We start from the raw sequence: 15,696 nt of genomic DNA on the forward strand, positions 1-15,696 counted from the left end.
GGCTGCACATGGTGCTAATTTGTGTTTGCCCTTCCAGTCATTAAGACTAGCCTTAAATGTTGATGTAGTAGTAATTTGCTTAACCCGAAGTGGTAACTTATTCCATAGGCTGGGATAATGGGATACACTGAGTTAGGAAGCTATCCCTCCAGTGAGTATTGTTTATTTGTTGGAGTAGATTAGGCCCTTAGTGTGGATGTTTGTAGAGCCACTGGTTTTCAAAGAAATAGGAGGTCAAGTCAGACTGGTTCCTGTAAACTACTAAGTATAAAAGGAGTCTTGCTTATCTGTCAGGGTAGTTAAAAGATTTAAGACCTTCAATTTTCCTGGTAAGAAATCTTTGGGACCTTTCCAATTGAGTAATATGCTTGAATTTGTTCATAACAAAGGCTGCATTTTATTTGATGATGAGTTTGCTAAGGGAAGAATACTGTGGTAGGATAACATCTTTAGATTTTGAAGATATTCTATTGGAAATAAACTAGGCTAGATAGAAGAACTTGTTGACTATGGTGAAAATATGATGACTGAATAAGAGAGTTATCTATGTAAGTACCCTGGTCTGTTAGACTGTATTAGTCTGAAGAGGCATACCATTTACAGCATATGAAGTTGGAGCAACTTTTCTTCCAAATGCTGCACTTTCTTCATTTAGTTCAACACCTTTTTAATATACCATGTATGCGTACATCCCAGCACTCAGCAAAGCTGTTTTGCATTAGTGCATGAGCAGATAAAAGTGCCCAGTTTGCAGTCATGGTCAACTACTCTTCTGGGATATTGGCTTGGATGTCTGCAAAATAAATGCCAAACTGGAGCCTAGAACTGTTCCCTGTGGCACCCCACTAGTTGCAATTTTCCACTGAGAAAGAGAAACAGTAACTTTCACAACACGGGATCTATTGGATATCCAGTTTACAATCCAGTGGACAAAGTGGGGATTTATATTAAGCTTGTCTAATTTTTCAATAATACCAAGATAGCAGATAGAGTCAAAAGCCTTGGCCAAGTCAAGATAATCAGTTTGCACAGAATCATCACTGTCTGCAACCCAGTAAACTTTTCAAAGAAGTTGCAAGGGGTAGGAGACTGGACATGCACTTTACAAAACCAACTAATTGGAATCTAGATCAGTTATATTGCCTTTGTCTGCATAAATGAGTTCTGTGATGACACGTTTCATGGCTTAGTATATAAGGCCGCTGAGACTAATGGGTCTATAATTACCTAGGTCTGTAGAAGGACCACCCTTGTGTGTGGGGGAGTCAGAGTAACTGTTCTCCAGGCATCAGAACAGATAGACCAGGGATGAGGAGAAGCATGCTGAGCTGCAAACCTGGACTAGGTTGGTAAGGACAAGGTCATGGATGCTAGAGGCTCTAGTGGGTAGTTTTGCAGTTTGCTTCATTGCATTAGTATTAATGAAGTGTAGGAAACATTGGGCATAACTATTTAATAAGTGTAAGTGCACCAATCAATGCTTGGGTAATTAGAGTTACAGTGGAAAAAGACATTTGGTTTGATATTTAATGCCTCAACAGAGTTGAGCTCATTTCTGTGACCTTTGGGTGACAATAATGGAGATCTGTAGCTATCAATGAAGCAATAGTTGGATTAGTTAATGATTTGGATCTCCAAGAGATCCAAGTTAGGGCTTCAAATTATGTTATCTATCTATCGAGACTCTTAGCATTGAGTAGTGCCACGTTGATGCTGTCCAAGTTTGAGTTTCAGTTTTCTATGTAGAAATGTCCAGTAGGAGTGCCTCTGCCGAAAAAGGCACTATAGGGATCACAAAGGCTTTAGACATTATGTGGAAACAGTAAAATGACAGGCGTAAGCCACCCTGAGCAAAACAGGAATTCTTATCTACTACACTGGATTACCTTGACATGACAACAACTACTTATTGCATGTGACATTTAAATAGTATGCTTTCCATTATGGGTCATGCTAATTCAGTTAAATTGTAGCAGCTGTAAGGTATTTTTGACAGCAGTGCATAAATACTTTGATGATCTCTGTCCTGTCACATGTATTCACAAGTACAAATTTATCAAAATAATAGTGACAATACTTTATTATATGAATTCTAAACTACAAAACAGCAAGTGTGGTTTAATGCAAGTAACAAAACTTCAAATGTCACTGTTGCACATTTAAGGTGGCTTTTTTCAGGACCAAGCCCCCTGTACCTTCTGATGTAGGCTACTGTTCTCTCCATATATCCCTGCTACTTACATATACTAACTACAAGATCAGTGCAATTCAGAAAAGGTGGAGCACTCTAAGAAAAAGCAGATTCAGTGTTAATATAGATTTCCATGTATTTGCACTTAAAATTTGTCTCAGTTCTGAAGGTGAGAGTAATGGTCCTCACACATACAGATGGGAACCCTATCAGTAACCTCATCAATCAATTTGTATAAGCAGCATATTGGTCCTAGGAAGATGTCAGTATAGGCAAAAGTTCCCAGAAATTCATTTCAAAACCTAAAGGTAAAAATCTTAGCTTAGTAGCTAAAGAGGTGTCCATTAATTCCTGTCTACTGACTAACTGATACAATCTAAGCAGGTAATAGTGCCTGCATAAAGTAACTTTCTACCTTGCCCACCTTATCATGAAGGGATTCACATCCAGATCAAAGGAGGTCATTGTACCCTTATACTCCTCCCTTATCAGGCCCATGATTGAGTACAATGCCCCATTTGGTATGCACCTCACCCGGCACTTGCAACAGCTAGCAAGACCCCAAAAGTACCTCACCAAGAGAATCAAGGGTCTCCAACATATGTCATATGCGGCCAGACTAAAGAAACTCCAGCTCTATTCAGTAGCATACCACCTACTCAGAGGTGATCTGTGCCTGACGTACAAGGCCATGTCCAATCAGGAATTGATGGATATGCTCCACCTCAAAAAATCCAAATCCATCAGAACCATGAGAGCTAAATATTTAAACCTCAGCACAAATATGAATAGGACATGCTGGAGGGACAGATTCATAACTCAGAGGCTTCCCATACTCTGGAACAGAATCCCAGTTCATGTTAGGCAAAGCCCCTCACTGACTTTCTTCAAGAGAAAACTTGACGAGTGGATGGGAGATTGTAGGTTTACCCCAGAGGTCATCTCTGTGCCACTACTAGACAGAGGCACAGTAAACTAAGTCTATTATGTAAAGGGGTCTTCACTGTGTCACTACTAGACAGAGGCACAGTATTCTAAATCTATTCTGTACACTAGACAGAGGCACAGTAAACTAATTCTATTATGTAAGGGGGTCTTTACTGTGTCACTACTAGACAGAGGCACAGTATTCTAAATCTATTCTGTACACTTTTGTACCATTACATGGGGTGACGAAAGCCACATCACTATGGCTAGGCTTATAAATGCCCCAGGGCAGATAGCCTAGTACTAAACTATGAAACTATGAAACTATAATCATTTCGATCAAAGATTTATTTGCCAATTTATTTCAGTTATTTATTCAGATAGTACAAGTGAACAAAGCTGATAAAAGGCACTGAGGTAAAGGTTTAATGCTATTAATACACATTCTACATTTGGCAGAACAATTAAATCCACATAATATTACATAAGCACTAGAATTAATGACTCCATTAGTGGAGTGCTTTTTTGTTTTTTTTTTTTGTAGTGGGTCATCTACTGTCTGATGGAACACAAACTTCAGTTATAAATCTACACCCTCTCCCCAGAGTAAAGGAAATGAAGAGCACTCTTGGTATTTAAATTCATGCAGCCACTTCAAATAAATCGTCAGCAGATGCTGCATAGGATCATAGGAGGTTACTAGCCTAATGGCCCCAAGGCCCTTACATGCTTAGCAAAGTTCAACCTATGTTCCAAAGGGTGTCTGTTTCAAGCAGATACTAAAATCAGCACACAGACAAACCATTTAGTAAAAACTGCAAGAAAGACCTAGTCAAGCTTTAGTTATCCTGTTAACATCCATAACGTGATGGATTCTGTCTTCTGTTCTATCTGCACCTATAAAACCAGGGAGGATGTAAATTCATTTCAAATCGCTTAGGACACCGCTTACGGAAGGTTGCTCAGTCCATCTCAAACAACATATATGGTTCCTTACAAATAAAGGCCTAAAGCTCTGAAATCTTATTAGAAAAAGTGATGGCACTGGAGAATAAAATCTTCCCAAAGGTACAAACTTCAGATCTGCTATTCCAGCCAGTTCAAATAAAGTATAGTCATACCTATTAATCATAAAATTGCTTCCCTAAAAAGAAGAAAGCCTTTTCAGAGGTGAAGAAAAAGCCAGAACCCTTAAAAGGGACTGGATAACCAGTTGATGCTTTGCCACTGTTCAGCACTCCACTGCATTATAATAAGTTGACATACCAGATGCAAGCTAAGGTGGTTCAGATGCCTAAGATAACACAAGTCACCTGCTAAGTGACTTTTCCATGTAGAATTTATCTGATTTGTGGATGGTTTCCTTCTGGCCTTAGTCACCCTGTAACTACTGCTGAGAGAGAGCCAGTGGTGGAAATGGAGTTAAGTTAAGAACAAAGCTTTGCAGTGGACCCAGCTGTCTCTTTAAATAAGGCCAACTTCCTTAACTTGTACAGGAATACTTTACTCTATTGCTTGGGACCTGAGAATATGAATCTTGGTCTTTCTTTCTGAATTTTGGTATAAAGCATGGAATAGTTAGGAGTGGAGGAAGGAATGCATAAGTCTTCCCTGCCACAGGAGACTGACTCTATAATCATCTTTCTCCTGTCTGCTGAACTAAATGGAAAAGAGAAGGATCCCAATTTCATCCTCTGAGTTGGTATATATAATTAGCATGATGTGTCCCCACATGGAGATTGCAGGGGTGGGCCCCCCTTGCAAAAACATTGAGAAAATTTGGTACCATTTTGTCAGATTTTTTAATGGTTTTCTATGTGGTAATATAATGTCCCATTTTTCTATTTTTTTTTTTTTTTAGAGAGCAAGCATTCCTGCACCCCCCTGCCCCCACATCCCCTGGTAATTATATATACCAACACCAAGGTCACATAACAGTGGGGAAAGGGCATAAATCTTCCCCAAGTAGAAATTTAGTTTTGTCATTGTTTTGTGATTGGATCTTTTTCAGTTTAGATATTTTTCTGTCAATCTTTGTTTAGATCATGGTAGGTGCACCAATATGTATATCTCAGCACAAGAAAGACATAGCCAAGCTAGAGTCTTCATGGTGTATTACCTTAATTCTCCAGTAGTGGTGGACAGTGCTGTATATGCAAATGATCCATTAAGGACATTGCATTGTTTCAGCTTCATGAATTCTGAATATATATGACTTTTTACATTTTTTTTGTAGATACAGCCAGGCCAATAAAGCCAAACCCTATTAGCTTTAGACATGACATTCCAAGTTTCAGCATTTGTATACCTTGTTAGTGCAGCATAGGTGGATTGTTTTGTTATACTTTAGAAAAACAGAATTTAAAACCAAGCCTGATGTCCATAAACAATGAAGTGCTTGCAAAATTACCTAGACAATGTCCAAGCAAAGGGTATAAGGGTCAAACAGACAAAGCCAGGCTTTAAATTAATTAAAATAGTTGTGCTATATTCTTTCTGCAACTGTGGATGAATAGTGGTACATTTTCTTCTTCACAGAAACAACAACAGCACTATTATATTAATAAATATTTTATCAGTACTAAAAGAGTATCACTGCTTTATAATAATATTTTCCTGAATGCTTCTATTTTTTCAGACTAACATACTTGAATTAAACATTATGTATTGTATGAGAGTACTAGCACTGTATTTTTGGTTTAAATTAAATTTAATTCAGTAAGGGACAGATTGCAATAGAAGTGACACATTTAAAGTTATTTTTACAATGCGCTGACTATTTAATAAATTAAGAGTATTTAAAAATACCAGCATATTGCACAGTCATTGGAAAACTGATATTATATTCATATTGCAACAGTGTTAGAAAATTGAGCAACATATTTATGTCAAAGAAAGAACTATTTAAATAGAACTATTTAATTTATACTATTACACAAAACGTTGAAACTCATTGAGCAAGTAACTTTATTTATTTTGATTGTTTACTGGTTAATGTCCAACTGGGTATTAGGCACATTTTCAGAGGAGGCCCGGGGAGAAAAGCTCCATGCTTACAAATAGACAGTATTAAACAACCAAACTGAACATGTATTAATCAACAATGTACAAAGCAAGTCAGTAAAAGCATTCTGCAGAGTCTCTTTGCTCCTTTATCTGTTTAAAAACTTTCATTTTGTGGCTTTCTGTAGTGTTTACTGTCTAAAGAGTGTAGGCTAATAGCTTTAGTATTGTCCTAGTTCAGATTTGCTGGCTCTGGACCTGTTTGTCTCTACAGTGATTGTTCAAAGGTAATGAGCAGGCCATCTTGAATTAGCAGAAGCCTTTCTTTACCTTGGCTAGATTGTGTTAATTGGCTGCTGGCTAGTGGGGGCTGGTTCTTTTGTGCTTTTTAAAAAAAAGTTGTCTAAGGTTGTATCTTCTGGTATTTAAGCCCTAACTTTGAGAGGATGTCTGTCTATACACACTGAGCATAGCGGAGGAGGGGCGTTGACTACAACTCGGATCTGAGATATATAAGTATCCTGTTTTTTGGCTTATTTATACTGCTTATTGTTTCTAGCAATTTATATATAGCACTTTCTATTGCCTGCTTCATAGTTTTAGTGCATTTTATTGCCATTAACTAATATGCATGGGTAACTGATTTGTTTGCAGTTAAAAGCATTCTGTAGAGTCTCTTTGCTCTTTTATCTGTTTAAAAACTTTCATTTTGTGGCTTTCTGTAGTGTTTACTGTCTAAAGAGTGTAGGCTAATAGCTTTAGCATTGTCCTAGTTCAGATTTTCTGGCTCTGGGCCTGTTTGTCTCTACAGTGATTGTTCAAAGCGCATGAACAGGCCATTTTAAATTAGCAGAAGTCTTTCTTTACCTTGGCTAGATTGTGTTAATTGGCTGCTGGCTAGTGGGGGGGGGGGGTGGTTCGTTTGTGCTTTTTAAAAAAAAAATAGTCTAAGGTTGTATCTTCTAGTATTTAAGCCCTAACTTTAAGGGGATTTCTGTCTATACACACTGAGCAGAGTGGAGGAGGGGCGTTGACTACAACTTTGATCTGAGATATATAAGTATCCTGTCTTTTTATCTTATTTATACTGATTATTATTTCTAGCAATTTATATGTAGCACTTTGTATTGCCTGCTGCAGACATTTTAGTGCATTTTATTGCTATTAACTAATCTGCATAGCTAACTGATTTGTTTGCAGTTAAAAGCATTCTGTAGAGTCTCTTTGCTCCTTTATCTGTTTAAAAACTTTCATGTTCTGGATTTCTGTAGTATTTACTGTCTAAAGAGTGTAGGCTAATAGCTTTAGTATTGTCCTAGTTCAGATTTGCTGGCTCTGGGCCTGTTTGTCTCTACAGTGATTGTTCACAGCACATGAACAGGCCATCTTGAATTAGCAGAAGCCTTTCTTTACCTTGGCTAGATTGTGTTAATTGGCTGCTGGCTAGTGGGGGCTGGTTCATTTGTTCTTTTTTAAAAACAAAGTTGTCTAAGGTTGTATCTTCTGGTATTTAAGTCCTAACTTTGAGAGGATTTCTGTCTATACACACTGAGCAGAGTGGAGGAGGGGCATTGACTACAACTCTGATCTGAGATATATAAGTATCCTGTTTTTTGTCTTATTTATACTGATTATTGTTTCTAGTAATTTATATATAGCACTTTATATTGCCTGCTGCATAGTTTTTAGTGCATTGTATTGTTATTAACTAATCTGCATGGGTAACTGATTTGTTTGCAGTTAAAAACATTCTGTAGAGTCTCTTTGCACTTTTATCGTTTTAAAAACTTTCATTTTGTTGCTTTCTGTAGTGTTTACTGTCTAAAGAGTGTAGGCTAATAGCTTTAGTATTGTCCTAGTTCAGATTTGCTGGCTCTGGGCCTGTTTGTCTCTACAGTGATTGTTCAAAGCACATGAACAGGCCATCTTGAATTAGCAGAAGCCTTTCTTTACCTTGGCTAGATTGTGTTAATTGGCTACTGGCTAGTGGAGGCTGGCTCATTTGTGCTTTTTTAAAAAAAAAGTTGTCTAAGGTTGTATCTTCTGGTATTTAAGCCCTAACTTTGAAAGGATTTCTGTCTATACACACTGAGCAGAGTGGAGGACGGGCATTGACTACAGCTCTGATCTGAGATATATAAATATCCTTTTTTTTGTCTTATTTATACTGATTATTGTTTCTAGCAATTTATATATAGCACTTTGTATTGCCTGCTGCATAGTTTTTAGTGCATTTTATTGCTGTTACCTAATCTGCACGGGTAACTGATTTGTTTGCAGTTAAAAGCATTCTGTAGAGTCTCTTTGCTCCTTTATCTGTTTAAAAACGTTCATTTTGTGGCTTTCTGTAGTGTTTACTGTCTAAAGATTGTAGGCTAAGAGCTTTAGTATTGGTCCCCACCCTCTCTCCCTGTTCGTGTCTTGTTATTATACTTGGTGGCTTTGCAGTTTCCCACCCCTACTGTAAATCTGATCTGGGACACTCCTCCCAGTCTAGTGTCATTAGCTCATTCTACCTAATACAGAGAGAAACATCTGAGAAGGTCTTCTGTTTCTCCTTTTTTCCTTTCAAAAAAAAAATTGCGTAAATCTCCTTGTGTTCTGACTGTGCTTCTCAAACATTTTGGAAATATAGAGTATATTTTAGAGCATTTACTATAACTGTCTAATTGCCTTAATATTGCTACAACTCAAGTGCTCTAGGCTGCACTGCATCTGAATTGTTGTGTGTTTTAACTGCTTTTCTATATATATATAGACTTCTCTGTATATGTAGACTAGCTGTATTACTGCCTCTTAAATCATTTTTCAGTTGTGCACTTGCCTTGCTTCATTTAAAAAGTTTTAAATTGCTAATTTTATAGAGTTTTAATTGCATTTACTGTTTAGGACTACACACTCAAGTGTGCTAGTCTTTTGTGTGTTTATTTAATGTATTATTGCATTGTTTAGCCTGTTTTAACAAAAAAAATACTATCTTGTTTGCTCGTTTCCCACCTTTCCTAGCCAGTCCATGTCCCAGGCTTTGCTTGTCTCAGGAATTTATTTTCTGTGTTCAGAGCTATCCAGACCTTGCTGTGGTAGAGGGAAGTCCTACTGCTTACCAGTGGGAGTGGTGAGCATTGTACTGCCTATCTAATGCTATAGGAGTGGTTTCCAGCTCTGACATTGTAATTTTATTAGCCTTTTTGGGTTGATTTCTATCCCTTTCAATTTTCTGGCTTAAAAACACGTGTGTTTGCACATTTTTCACATAGTGCAGCACTGCGAGGCTACAGTTAAAGTATTCCAGGTGCCAGAAAGTCTGTGCTTCAAATTTTCCCTTAGAACTAGCTGGTTTCTCAGTAGTAGCACTAAAATCTGAACCCCCTGTGACTAGCACTTGCTCTAGAACCTGCTGGAAAGCACTATGAAGCCTGAAACTGATAAAAGCACTCAACTCTCCTTGTCAATAAGGAGAAATTAATCGTAGGCACTAAACAGCCTATAATTGCAAAGTACCTTGCAAAGGTAAGGGAAAACAGCTCTTATACTTTACAAAAAAAAAAGCACCTAAACAGGCATGTCCAAGAGTCAGCTTCCAGTGATTTCTCCTGTCCACCTGGTGAATCTGGGCGTACTGGGACAATGCGGCAACTGCCTCATGTACACAGACAATCCTCTCCTCCTACCACCCAACACTACAACCTGTGAGAGATGCACTTACATAGCCAAATTGGAAGCAAAGCTCTCTCCGGCCAAGATTGTGCTAGACAGTCAAGAGGAGAAGGTTAACACCTGCACTACATCTCAAGCAACTCATAGCCCTTCAAAATCCACACCATCAGCACCCACACATAGCAACACTAAACCCACATATGTGGAGGCCCTTAACATTAATTTGCCCAAGCAACAAGGACCTCCAAAGTGAAACGCAAACAAACACCAGTCACAACCAAAGTTACACATAGCTCACAACACCAGTGTGCCACCCAACAACAGCCCCTAAGGCAAGACAATGTACCCAACACTTTAGTCATAGATGACTCTATAGTCAGGCACACTGATGTCCCACTCACCAGGCTAAACAAGGAGAAAATTACAGTCAGCTGCCTGTCGGGTGCCAGGATCCACCACATAATGCATGCACTCAAGTCACTCCACAACAAGTACAAATATGACTCCTTCATTGTCCATGCTGGAGTGAATGACTTGAGACGTACCTCCCTGGGCTACATGGAAAGAGACATGGAAGAGCTCTTGGATCATGTGGCCCAGGCAGGTATGACCCTAGCCCTGAGTAGCATCCTGCCTTTGCCCAGAATGATACCACAGTATAAGGACAAAATGATTGACTTCAACAATTGGCTAAGCTTCTGGTGTCATTCAAATGGCATCCAGTATCTGTCTGCCTGCGAAGACACGATCGACAAACCATGATGCTTTGCCATTGATGGTCTGCACCTGTCACCCCTGGGATTCAGGTTACTGGCTAAAGATCTTGCCACTCCTATAGTGCCTTTTTTAGGCAAGGTTCAAAGGATAAAACCACCGCCGTAACCGATACAAGCATGCAAAATCTGAAGGTAATGCTAATCAATGCTAGAAGTGTAAACCTCAAAATGTACTCTCTTGAGGCACTCCTAAAAATGGAGAACATCAATATCTGTGCAGTAACTGAGACCTGGTTCAAGGCTCCAGAGAGCACCCCTGCAATACCAGGCTACAATTCTTACCACAAGTTTTGGCCACAAAACCAAGAACAAAACACTAAAGGTAAGACTGCAATCCAAATTGTAGCTTGCTACAGATCCTCCACCATGCCCCAAGATTCTCACTACACCTTTCTAAACATACTAGAAAATATTAAGATACAACCAAACACCCTAATACTGGGTGATTTCAACTACCCTACCATTAACTGGGAAAACTACTTGGGTACCAACTCCTTTTCCCAACGGTTCTTGGAATTCATAAATTCCAATGCCCTGGATCAAATAATCCATTGTCCCACCAGGGGCTCCAATATCCTAGACTGGTCATTACCAACATGGGAGATAGATGCTCCACACCAATGGTCACCCCCTCATTGGTCAAGTCTGACCATAAACAAATCACCCTTGACATCCACATCCCACCCCCACCCCACAGCAAGGAAACCTCCTTAAAAAACTTCTCCAAAGGCAACTTCATGCTACTGAAGTCAGAAGTGACAAACTTCATGACACCAATGCAGACGGGATCTGAAAGCTTGACTGCAGAATCCTACACTAAGGCACCGTACGAGCACATCCACTCATGCATGAATCATGCCATCCCAAATAGAACCAAGATGCTCTTCTCCAATAAAGGAAGCCAATCTGGTGGTCCCCTGCTATAAACAAACTATACAATAGAAGGAAGAAACTGTTGCAGAAAAGAGGAAAATCCCAGGATGCAAAAAGCTCCCTCACCAGCCTCAGTAAGAAGGGAGAAGAAGAGATCCCTTATAAAATCCTCAAAAGCCAGTTACGAAAATAAAATTGCCAAAGATTCCAAAGACAACCACAAGGCATTCTATAGTTATGTCAAGAATCTAAATGGCAATGATCAGATCTGCTCTGAGCTACAACAGAATGGCATTAAATATACTGAACCCAATTATATTGCCACTATCCTGGCAGATCAATTTAGTGCCAACTTCACCCCCCTCTCACCCCCTTAAAGGACCCATCTCAATACCAAAAGATTGCCAAATTCCGGTAATCACAGCTACACAGGTAGAAACCTCACTCTCCAAAGCTAAGAATACAGCATCCATGGGACCAGATGACATCCCAGACTGTGTACTACATGAACTACAAAATGAACTGGCACCTCACCTAAGTGTCATGTTTAATCATAGCCTCACCTCAGGTTTCGTGCCCACTGAGTGGCACACAGCTACAGTTATCCCACTCCACAAGGGGGGATCCACCTTGGATCCCGGGAACTACTGTCCCATCAGTCTAACAAGCCTGACCTGCAAGGGCATGGAATGCATTATCATGGAACTTATAAACAAAGATATTGGCAACCTTCAAACACTGGACCCCACCCAGTTTGGATTTGTGAAGGGCCGATCTTGTCTCCTGAATCTGACTGACTTCTTCAAATCAGTCTCCAGAGCTGTGGATGAGGGTAAGGCGGTCCACACAGCCTGTCTGGACCTTGCCAAGGCCTTCGACACCATTCCCCACTCTGGAATAGATAAACTTACTAAGCTGGGCATAAATCCCTACATCACTTGATGAGTTGCCAACTGGCTTGCTGACAGAACCCAGACTGTAAAAGTAGCCGACTCCAAATCCAGCTCCAGACAAGTGACAAGTGGAGTACCTCAGGGTTCAGTCTTGGGACCACTCTTGTTTGGCATCTACTTCTCTGAAGTACAGGCCAACACTAAGGGACTCTGGCTAACAAAGTTCGCAGATGACTGCAAACTGGGAGCCATTATTGAATCCCCAAATGATGTGGATATTCTACAAAAGGGCCTTACAGAAACAAATGCCTGGTGCCAGAGCCATGGGCTCAAGCTTAATGCCAAGAAATGTGTAGTTATCCACTTTGGAAAAAAACATGTACCCATGAATTACCACATAGGTGGCAGTACACTAAACATTGAAAGTGTGATGAGAGACTTAGGGACACAGGTGGCCAGTGGTCTAACTTTCGATAACCACATCGCCACAACAGTCAGGAAATCCTTTTATGTGGCACACCTCATCACTAAGGGCTTTTCATCCAGAAAAAAGGAGGTCATTGTCCCACTGTACTCATCCCTCATTAGACCCATTGTAGAGTATAATGCCCCGTTTGGTATGTACCTCACAAGACATCTGCAACAGCTGGAAAGGCCATGAAAATACCTCATTAAAAGAATCACATGCCTAAAGCAGATGCCATATGCTGACCGTCTAAAAAAACTCCAGCTACACTCTGTGGCATATCATCTACTCAGAGGTTATCTCTGCTTAACGTACAAGGCCATGTCAAACCCTGAGCTGTTGGACATGCTCCACTTAAAGAAATCCCAATCCCTCAGAGCCACATGCTCCAGAGATCAAAACCTTGTCATCACAATGAACAAAACATGCTGGAGGGATAGGTTCCTTACCCAGAGACTCCCCATACTCTGGAATAGACTTCCCATACATGTCAAGCAGAGCACCTCCTTGGCCCTCTTCAAAATGAACCTTGATGATTGGATGGGAGATAGGAAATTCACCCCGGGGATCATGTCAGTCGCCCTGCTAGACAGGGGTCCATAGAAGTAAATACTGTGGGAAGAAATATCCAGGGAATTATTATGGCTAGACTTGTATAGGCCCTAGGGCCGATAGCCTAGTACCAACCTATGAACCTGTAAAGAAATTAGTTATATAACAATAATTAGCAAATAATTAACAAATTAACAAATTTAACAAAAAAAGGCACAGTTAGCGATAAAAACTGGCTGCATGAGTTAATAGTGAGAACAGTGTGATACAGTAATTGCAAGATAGAGAAATGTAGTCTACATAACAGTTAAAGACAAAGCAGTATATGTGTATAAATTGCTAACTGAAACTGAGTGCAGAATCAAGATAGCCTTCAGCAGTTAATAGTTGTAGTTGTGAGAATGAGCTAATTTAGGATGATGTAAGGGAGTAGTAGGTAGCTTAACCAGGAGTATGGCAGGAGCAAAGCCAGTGTTTTGCTAGATGTTTCTCAAGGAAGTTTTTAAACTCATGAATGCTGGGGTTTTTAGCCATAGGTTGAGGATGAGTGTTCCACAGTTTGGCAATTTTATGGGAAAAAAGAGCAGTGCCCTGTGTGTTGTGGGCTTGGTAATCTTTAATAATAGTTTATTTGAGGATCTTACAGCTCTAGGATTGCTGTTGGGTTGGACTAGATTGGTGTGTGCTGGGCAGTTGTTAGGTTTGTGAATTATATTGTGGGCTATGGACAGTTGATTAAATGTTAGAAGGTTAGGTAGTTCTAACCATTTAAGTTGGGAGAGTACAGAGCAGTGGTGGGTTCTGTAAGGGTGGCAAACTTGACAATTTTGTTGTAGCATGATTCCAGATTATTTAGGTCAGATTTACAAATGTTTGTAAATACTAGGGAGCCATGGAGGAGGGTGGAGAGTAGATGTGTGTGGGCAGTGGCTAGTCTGGTGTTGTCTGTAAGGTAAGGTTTAATTCTGTAAAGGGTGCCAAGTTTGGACTGGACTTTTTTGATGGTGAGGGAGATGTGGGTGTCAAATCTTAGGTTATCATCAATTGTGACACCTAGAAGTTTGGCTTGGCTGGTGGGATATATTTTGGTTCCATTTGTGGAAAGGATAGAAAGTGGAGTCAGATATATTTTGGGTTTATTGTAATAGAAGACAATTAACTTGATTTTGTTGGGGTTAAGTATGAGTTGATGGCTACTGAGGTAGTTTTTATACCCTGAAAAGATTTTTGCATTTTTGTTTGTAGGCCCTGGGGGGTGGGGGCTGTGCAAATTAATGTAGAGTCATCGGCATATTGGACAATGGAGAAATTCAACTAGATTTAAAAATTAAATGAAAGACTTCTTCCAGGCGGGAATGCTCCCTTGCGACCCCCATGTGGGAGACAAGCCTTCTCTTTCCCATTACCTGTCTATACTAACTTTACTGCTACAGCAAAATGAAGACAAGGGAACCCTGTGAAAGCATACTAAAAACATAAATGCAGTGATTTCCTAAGGAAATCATTGACTGGGGTGTTCAGCATCTATGATTTGAACTTGATTATATTGTGTAAACATACCTCCGAGTATTGCAAAATTAATAGAAATAGAGGTGCTTATGTTCTTAGCTCGAGCATATAAGAAAACATTTTTTTTTCATGGGAAATGCAATGCCATTAACCGCATTAAGCTTCATTTCAAAATTGTATTTGTACTAAATAGATGTTTGTATTAGTAATAATGCTCTTCTTGATTCATTTGACTTTTTGTCCAATCTGTTACACCTGAATTGATTGTAGACAATGTACTTGAACAGTAGCATTCTATTGCTGGCATAAAGCAAATATAGTACAATAAGGTATAGATTGTTACATCATTTTTTATATATTTAAACTTGTTTTTCACACAAAACTGTATTTTTTAGAGTAATATATTAAAATAGAAGTATATTCTGCAAAATGAATGGAGACACTGGTGCTATATTCCTACAGAAATCATGCTGCAAAGCTAAAATGCATAGCCTTCATTAAAAAATGGAGAACTACATACTGTGCAATGAATGGAAATACCTGCACACTATATCATTACTCAAACCATATTAGAAATGCAAAGTACATGTTTTCCTTCACAGAAAAAAAGCAAATGCAGTACTGTATTTTAAAAAAAATACATTTCATTAAAAAAGTCTTATCTGTAGCAGAATAGTGTCGTTATTTTCCTGAATAAGTTGTGATCTTGCATAGCTGATATGAATATTGCACAACGTATTAAAATAATAACATTTTATTCATCACATAAAGTGAATGTCATTCCATAATAGGTTCATAGGTAAGTACTAGGCTATCTGCCTGAGGGAATCTATAAGCCTAGCCAGAATG

The 15,696-nt window shown here is 39.2% G+C and overlaps 1 protein-coding gene across 1 annotated transcript in view; it reads left to right on the forward strand.

Annotated features, from left to right (window-relative positions):
- Nucleotides 1-15,696, forward strand: part of LOC122796908 (CD109 antigen-like) — a 969,469-nt gene that overhangs the window by 706,101 nt on the left and 247,672 nt on the right. The window lies entirely within an intron of this gene.

This window comes from Protopterus annectens, chromosome 1.part0 (genome assembly GCF_019279795.1).
Source record: "Protopterus annectens isolate FY-2018-M chromosome 1.part0, PAN1.0, whole genome shotgun sequence".
Classification (NCBI taxonomy): Eukaryota; Metazoa; Chordata; order Ceratodontiformes; family Protopteridae; genus Protopterus; species Protopterus annectens.